Here is a 9120-nt window from a genome sequence, read left to right on the forward strand (position 1 = left end):
GTAGGTCCAAGTAATTGGGTCATGGCTCCACTGGGATTGGGGCGAATGGATCCAGCTTGAGGGGATTAGGGAAGCTTCATGTGCTCCAGCCCCAGGACACTGTGCTCAGGAATTTGAAAACGCTGCTACACTTAGTCTGGACTGCACCTACTCCTCCGCCCCTGCCTGCCTTACCCAGGCCCATGTTCTCTTGTCTTCTCCCTCACACTGAGCCAGGACACTCATTGAAGTCTTTCCTACCCTTTGCACTAGTGTCTCTGCAGGTTGCTGGTTGTGTTGTATGTGCTGTTCCATGGTGTTGACTGCACTAATAATAAACCTTTTACTCAGCTCTAAATTCTTAGTTCAACATCACTCCCCTTCTTGTGACGTTTTCTCTTCTGCTTTGGTCTTTCTCACCTTAATTCCCCTTACTCCTTCCTTGCTTTGTAACCTACCCTTGTCTTAGAACTAACCTCTGTTACAGGAGGATATCTAACTGGGAGGAGCGTACCCTCCTACATCCTTCTTGTCTCCCACAGCAGCCAAAACTGTCTCCAGTGATTTGAATTGTGCTCTTTCTAGGGCCTGCCCTTATCCCAAATCCCATGCCCCCTATAAACACCTTTGCTTCTGAATGTAGGATTCCATCGCAGGCAGGGATGCCTCCCCCCTACCCCCGGATCCCCTAACTGCGAACACAAATGTGAGGGAGGGAACCTGAAACACCTGTGCCTGCTGTGGTGGGCAGACCTGGATAAACCCTTTTTATGGGCATTTGCCATCACCTTCTCCGTCATGAGACAGGAATTCTTTTTCCCCCCAGAACTGTATTTTAAATTTGAGCATTTATCATGCAAAAACCAAACCCATTGCCACCGAGTTGATACCAACTCATAGTGACCCTATAGGATAGAGTAGAACTGCCCCATAGGGTTTCCAAGGCTATAGATCTTTATAGGAGCAGACTGCCACATCTTCCACACAGCAGCTGGTGGGTTTGAACCACTGACCTTTCATTAGCAGCTGAGTGCTTCACCACTGTGCCACCAGGGCTCCTTATTTATCATGCACCTCATGTAAATCTAATAGGACTCTATAGATACTCTAGGGAGTTTAAAAAAAAAAAGGCATGAATCTGCTACACTCATGCACACGGAATGATTATAAAATGATGAACACGTCACACTGTAGAGTTTAAGAGCGTGGACTCTAGTGAGGCCAGTAGTGCTTAAATTTTTTTCTGAAACTGCTTCAAAATTATTTTCAGGACCTGCTGCTCATTCTTTTTAATGTCATGAGTGATGCAGATCTTCCTTTTAGGGTAAATTTGCGTTTTGGAAACAATGAATGTCTACTCTCACGGTAACTCCTTAGGATGGAAATGAGGGGCTGATCCTGGCACCTGCCTTCAAAGAACTTACTCCTAAGTGGAGACAAGAATATAATAAGGTATAATGTGATTTACAAGTAGTACGTGATCAGAGGGAAGATAAAGCCAATGATTCTGATGAGTTTCAGAAGAGGTAGTGTTCTAGATCAGAGGTCGACAAAGTATGGCTCACAACAGCTGCCTGCTTTTGTAAAAAAGTTTTATTGGAACACAGCCATGCCCATTTGTTTATGTATTGTCTATGGTTGCTTTTGTGTTACAATGGCAGAACTGAACAGCTGTAACAGAACTATCGTTCAAAAAGCCTAAAATACTTATCACTTGGCCCTTTACAGAAAGAGTTTGCCAACCCATTCTAAACTTTTAAGGTCAAGAGAACTGAGGCAATGGGGTGGGGGGATTGGCTCTTAATTTTTTACTTCAGTGTATGTATTTGGAAAATCACAACATTTTCCTACATTGCCAAAATAACAAAGGCTTAAAATCAAAACCCCTACTCATATTTCCCCGATCGCCCCAGGAAAAGTCCTTTATAGCTAGTTTTTGTCCACACCTGGAGGACCATGCAGTACGTCAGGTTATGTGCCTTAACTCTTTTACCCTCTTAGTCTGGATTCCGGGAACCACCTTACTTTTGTGTAACATTAACTTGAAGAGATTTGACGGACGGATTCTTGAGTGTCCTTGAGCTTGTTCCTCTAAGCTCCTATTTTTACTACAAACAAAATTAGATTTAAAGTCTTGAGAGATTCAAATTAAACAGTTCTGGGGACTGAATGAGCCCTGGTGGTGCAGTGCTTAAAGCACTCGACTGCTAACCAAAAGGTCGGCGATTCGAAACCACCAGTGGCTCTGAGGGAGAAAGATGCGGCGGTCTGCTTCCCTAAAGATTTACAGCCTTGGAAACCTTACAGCGTCTCTATGAGTTGCAATCGACTGGATGGCAGTGGGTTTGGTTTTGGTTTGGGGATTGAACACATCACAGGAGAGGTGTTCTTATATTGTGTGACATCAGGATATATGTCCAGTTGTCCCACGATTAGCCTGATCTCCTCATTGTACAGCTGTATAGAGAAATGTGGCTAGGTGATGAGTACATGCCCCGAAAGGAAGGGGCTGCTGTGCAAGATCAGGGAACGTGGTCTTCCTTCTTCAGTGTGGCCTTCACCTCCACTTGGGTTTTTTCATGCTGTGATCTCAGCCTAAAACCTAGGTTGCAAATTAGTGAACCCCAAATTTTGTTTTGTGGCCAGATCTTAATGAGTTTTCAAGAAACTCTGGAAATCCTAGTGTTTATACTAAATCTCACAGTTTTTAAATGTTGGCTCAAATTTGTAAGAAAAATGCTTTTGGGTAAAAAAAAAATCTGGGGTCCACCAGTTTGCAAGCTCTGTGTAGGCTGAGATCATAGCATGAATAAAGATAAGTGGAAGTGAAGGATAATGTTGAAGAAGGAAGATAATAGTGTAATCTGGAACACAGTTTGTTGAAGTAATGGAAGATAAAACTAGGGATAATACGGGGCCAGTTCTTGGAAGGCCTTGAATGCGTAGGATAGAACTGGGACTTTTCTCTTGCAGGTAGGTTTGTGAGAAATGACTTATAACTGGTAATTCTGGTGGCATTGTGAAGGGAGGAAGAAATCGGTGGCGATAGTATCAGTAAGCTTTGCAGTAATTCATACAAGAGAGGACTTGACCTGAAATACAGCAGGAAAAGGCAAGAAATGGGGGAAAAAATTGATAGGTCTTACTGATTAGATTGACTCAGCCAACAATTATAGTACACCTGTCATGTCCCAGACATGGTGCCAGGCATGAGATATATAATATGCAAATAATTGAGAAATGAGTCTTTACTTTGAAGACACTTGCAGAGTAAGACATAGTAGGTAACATACACTTTAATAAATAATGGGAAATATAGAACAGTTTGTTGCTAATAGATATGGACTGAGTACAATGGGACAAGGAGGAAAGTGGTCAGCTACCTGGTGGGATGCAGGAGGGAAGGCTTCTCAGAGGAATCAGTGGAGTTGAGTTCTGAACAGGATTGGACATTGGCAGTAAAGGAGGTAATGCCAACTGAGCATTTACTGTGAGTCAGGCACTATTCTAAGTATTAAACATTAACTTAGACATCCCGACAACTTTTTATAAAGAGGTACTATTATCTCCATTTTCTATGTAGGGACAAAATTCATACAGCTAATAATCAGAACTGGGAAACCCAGAAAGCCATTCCTGAGTCTTAGCTTGTAACCACTGCACATAACAACAGGCACATAAACAGTGATGAATCACAGGTGAAGACTGATGTTTCTAGTCTTGTGGATGAGAAAATGGTGTCATTAACCTGATAGGTAGAAGAGGAGGAGCAGGTTTTAGGGGTGAAGTAATGAGCTCATTTGGGGAACACTGAGTTGGAAGTGCTTCCACATAAACAGGTTTAGCCAGAAATAGGAAATAGCTTGGAGCTTAAGAGCAAGAAGTTAGGGCTTACAGTGTGGCCATGGGAGTTGTCTGCCCAGAGGTGATAAAGAAACTTTAGAAGTAAGCGCAAACACGAGAGGAGAGAACAGCGGAGGAGGCTAAGGATAGGACCTTGGATTTCCAGACCTAATCTAGAACAAAATCTAGAAGGTAGATGTATTATAGCTAATGTTTCAATTTTTTTTTTTAATTTTGAAGTAATGAATCATTTCCATGTGGCCCATAAACTAGCTATGAAGGAGTTCCCTGGAAGAAGTGTAGGTTGAGATCATTTCACTCACAAGTCCACTAATGATTTGCTTTATTGGATAAACTGCGGAGATGGAAGCCTCTTAAAATTTGGAACAAGTCAACAACCTGGAAGGGGATAATATTAAATTCTTGTGTGTTAGATTCCCCTCGTGTTAGCTTTTTTTAAACTAGTCACATAAAAGCAATTTTTATAAGATACAAGAATGTATAGCTGAAAAGATCAGTATAGAGTGGCATTAGCTAGTTGTTTATAAAGGTGAGGAGAGAGAAGACAGGAATTAGGCTGTCACATGGAAATGACCAGCCTAATTATGTAGAGATAACTGGAAAGAATTAGTTGGGGGGAAATGGGTAACTTAGGCAGGGTAAGTTGACGAATTTGTGTTTGCTCAGATGGAGCTGAAGTTCCTGGGCAGGGGAATAATATGATGAAACCAGGTTTTAGAGTAATCACACTAGTTAGTGTAGGGTGGCTTTAAGTGATGAAACTGGGACACCTTAAAGGTCATTGTAACAAAGACACGAATTAAGATGAAGCAGTAATTGGTGAATGATAGGCACAGGAGAAAAGAAAATGTCAAATAATTCTTAAGGTTAAACACTAGAAGGAATTGAGAGAAGAATGGTTTCAATGGAAATGGAAAAGTTGAGAATGTGATTCTGAGAGAGGAAGAGACGTTTTGCTTCCCTTTTTGGTGACAGTAGGCCAGCTCTGCAGACATGTAGGCAGCTGGAAATACAGGAGCATGGTCTGGCTAAGAGGTCATGCCTGGAAAGGTGGCTTGAGATATTAGGAGAAGGGAGAAGAATGGAGCTTTGATAAGACTTCCACAGGAGGGAGAAAATAAATGAGATGGAGAAGCAGTGTTCTGAGGAGAAAATATAATGTCTTTGAGGCCTAATGATTTTTTTAAATAAATGATTTCAAACATAGGAAAGATGGAGATTGAGAAGACTACTGGATTTGGTTGATGGTTTCTATTAATGTCTAAAAATTTTCAGGAGGCAGAAAGCAGATGACAAGGGTATTAAGGTTGTATGAAGCTGTAGGTAGCGAGTATACATTTTATTTGAAAGGTAAAAGTAGAAAAACAACGTGGTAATTTGGAAATGTCAAGTGAAGGGGGGGTTTTGTTTGTTCCGAATTCATGAAGGCTTAATCTAGCAGAGCAGAAGAATTTGAAGGTGTTATGAGAAGGATGGTTATGGAAGGTTCCTTAGGAGATTGAAATGAGCAGGAATGCAAAGTGGAGAAGGTAACTTTAGCGCAGATAAGGCCTACTGTACACCAGGAACTAAAGAATGCCAGTGAGTGGAATAAATATGTAAGAGAAAGGGGGTAAGATGATGCAACACAAAGATATAGGGACAGAGGATTTGTTGGGGTGGAAGGGAAAGGGCCAAGGAGTTTAGGGTGGGCCATGGGAATGGTAAAAATTTGAAAAATTATCTATTGTATATGAAGGCAGAAGTCTTGGCCTCTCACCCGCAAAAGTTACAGGGGATGTATATGATCAACCTCTGCCAGATTCTCCTCCATCCAGATCCTCCATTTTGTAAACCATGGATCCGTGTTTTCTCCCTTCACAACACAGTTATCGGTTGCCCTCTGCTGGTCAGTTTTGGTATTGGCTCTCCAGATATTTAAGTGAGTACATGCACAAACTGAAATTTGGTAGGAAGTGGAATACTGAGTTTGTTACTACTACTGAGCCTATTAATTCACTCAGTACATATTTCATCACATCTATGCTTAAGGCCATTTAGATGAGACACAAAGAAAATAATAAAGCCCTCTCAAGAAGCTTATAATCCAGTCTGGGTGAAGATTAAAACATGTACACGTAACTGTCAGTTCGTTGTACTATGGTGGCTTACATGTTGCTATAATGCCGGAAGCTATACCACTGGTGTTTCAAATACCAGCAGGGTCACCCATGGTGGACAAGTTTCAGCAGAGCTTCTAGACTAAGACACTAGGAAGAAAGGTCTGGAGATCTGCTTCTGAAAATTAACCAATGAAAACCTCATGGGATCACAACAGAACACTGTCCAACTCGCTTGCTTTGGACATGTCATCAGAAAGGATCAATCACTAGAGGATGATTGGTGAAGTGGTGAAATAGAGGGCCAACAAGGGTGTGAGAGACCCTTGGTGAGAAGGATTGGCACAACAGCTGCAAGGATGGATTCAAACATGGTGCTATCGTGAGGATGACTCAGGACTGGGCAATATTTTGTTCTGTTGCACATGGGGTCACCATGAGTCGGAATCGACAGCAACTAACAACAACAGCATGTGACTACTATAAAAAACATCCATTTAGTCAACATATTTTTTGAATTGAATGGCTTATATGTGCCAGAGTTTATATTCTACCTTACATTCTACCAGGGAAGAAAGACTTTAAATAAAATTAGGGTATAGGATGTGGTTGGCAACAGGTAGTCAGGAGAACCAACATATAAGTGGAGACTGAGTAGAAGGTGAGGATGAAAAAAAGCATTTCAGGCAGAGAACAGCATGAACAAGACTGTGTGCCAGGAACTTAAAGAATGCCACTAAGTGGAACCTAGTGAATACGGACGAGCAGTGAGAGAAAAGGGGCCAGCCAAAGCAGTCAACAAAGGGTTTAAGGTCAGCTTGGATGCAGCCCTCACAATTACCCCTACTTCCAGATAAAGGCCCCGAGAGGTTAAGTATCTTGCTCTAGTAAGTGGTAGGCCCAGCCTGCACTCACACTTGAGAGACAGACTTGAGACATATTTAACCAAACCCACTGCCATCAAGTCTGTTCCAACTCATAGTGACCCTATAAGGACACGGTAAAACTGCCCCACAGGGTTTCTAAGGCTATAAATCTTTAGGGAAGCCAACTGCCACATCTTTCTCCCACGGAGCAGCTGGTGGATTTGAACCACCAACCTTTTGGTTAGCAGGCAAGCTCTTTAACCACTGCACCACCAGGGGTCCTGTTGAAAGATATTTAGGAAGTAGGATATATAGAATTTGAAAGGAGCCCTGGTGGCACAGTGGTTAAGAGTGAGGCTGCTAACCAAAAGGCGGGCAATTCAAATCCACCAGCTGCTCCTAGGAAACCCTATTAGGGCTGTTCTACTCTATTCTATAGGGTCGATGAGTCAGAATCAACTAGAGGGAAACAGGTTTGTTTTTTTTTTTTGTTTTTTTTTTGGTATATCCATAGATATTTATTTTGCAGAGGTCTGTCAAGGGAGATGCCCTGCAGGCAACTCAGTGCATGGTGGTGGTAGACTGATAAATTCCAGCTGGAGTGATCAGGAGCATCAGAGAGGAGGGGCTTAAAGAATGTGTAGGATTTTGGAAAGTGATAATAGGGAGGGACAGTGGGAAGTAATCCTGGAAAGAACAGCATGAGCAAAGGTATGAAAGTGAGAAACTCCAACGTATAAATGTGTAGGAAGTTCTATGAACTACCCTTGAACCCCTTGCCCTTTGCAGACCCTTCTTAGAGAAGATGCTGTTATGCAGGAAATAAACATATGAAAAGCACATCCTCAGTGAGCTCTTTCCCACAATCAGAAATTAGGGGATAGGAAGAGCAGGGTGAAGTGAGTACAGGACGTTAGGCTACAGATTAGAGAAGAGATTAATGCCCTAGTTTGGTTAATACACATTTAGAACAGTGCCTAGCACATAATAAGCACTCAATAAAAAGCAACAGTTATCTTCCCGCATCCCGGCTAGATCTGCAGTGTTCATGTTTCAACAGGCTACTCCCTCCTAGCCCTGTGATGCCTGAAGTACACTTCCTCAAGGAAATCCAAATGAAAGAATGCCCGGTTTCTTGGGTCCTCGGTGTAATCAGACCCACAAGGAGTGACTTCTAGTCATGAAATCCAGAGGTGCCCTCTCTTCCTGAAAATCCAGGTTTAACAATCATTGCAAAATAGGCACTCACACACGTTCCCAAACAAACCTAAACAACCCTTCTTCAATCAAATCCTTTTTTATCCCCTCCCAGAAAAATGAAACGCTCTGCTAGCAAACTTGGTTATAGAATTCTGAAAGCGCCTTACAGTCTAGCAGCCAAAGCAGCTGTGCATAAATTTAGCTTCCCGTAAACCCCCATCCCCCAAATCTAGGGCTGAAACCTTTCGGCTTCCCTTTTCGAGACTGAAAGGGAAGTGCAAGAAAGACACGTGCGGGGGGACTGGGGCTCCCTAACACGTCGTGGAAAAAAAAGAATACAGCGGCCGTCACGAACAGGATTCGAACCTGTGCGGGGAAACCCCATTGGATTTCGAGTCCAACGCCTTAACCACTCGGCCACCGTGACTCCCAAAACCGCACTCCGCCGTGGGCTTACAGAAGGGGTCCGCATTGCGACCGGGGAAGAAATGCGGCGGCGAAAAGTGGGACCCCGAACCATCCACACACCCCCTGTGCCCTCCGGCCCCCCCGCCCCAGCTCCTTACCTCTCCTCTCTGCTCCTCAAAGGAAAAGGGTCGGGTGGACGGGGTGATAGGAAAGGAGGGTCTCCCGCCTAGCGAAGAGTTAGGGTCTCAAGGAGCGCAAACCTACTTAGGAGGCGATGGCGAGGCCTTCAGAGGAAGCGGTTGGAGGGAAAGAACTGGGCCCCCACGGTGGTGGCTAGGAGACTCCTCGGGCTAGGGGTGAGAGGAGGGTCCCGGAACAAGGTGTTAGGGGTGAGAGAGCCTTTGGAAAAGTTTAAAGAGGGATCTTCTGGGGATGGACGGAAGGAATTTACTGGGGAAAGGGGTCTGGTGTTCCTTGGGATTATGCGCTCTGTGGGTTTAGGGATGTGCAAGGAAGAAGAGGACAATTTGGGGCTCGGGTTCCTCAGGCGACGAGCGTCCTGAAGTAGGTTAGAGAAGTACCTCACCCCCCGAGCTGAGAAGGCAAAAAGAGAGAAAGGTCTTCGCGTCAGGTAAGGGGCAATCTCAGGAGAGTGGGCGCCCCCTCCCGGAAGCAGCCGCTTCCCGGGAAGCTCCCGACGCTGC

At 43.8% G+C, this 9120-nt stretch overlaps 1 non-coding gene across 1 annotated transcript; it reads right to left on the reverse strand.

Annotated features, from left to right (window-relative positions):
• Nucleotides 1–8353: 8353 nt before the first annotated feature.
• TRNAS-CGA (transfer RNA serine (anticodon CGA)) lies at nucleotides 8354–8435 on the reverse strand. The gene has a single exon. It is a non-coding gene; the product is annotated as a tRNA-Ser (tRNA).
• Nucleotides 8436–9120: the final 685 nt, after the last annotated feature.

The sequence above is a fragment of the Trichechus manatus genome, unplaced genomic scaffold (genome assembly GCF_000243295.1).
Source record: "Trichechus manatus latirostris isolate Lorelei unplaced genomic scaffold, TriManLat1.0 scaffold00069, whole genome shotgun sequence".
Taxonomy (NCBI): Eukaryota; Metazoa; Chordata; class Mammalia; order Sirenia; family Trichechidae; genus Trichechus; species Trichechus manatus.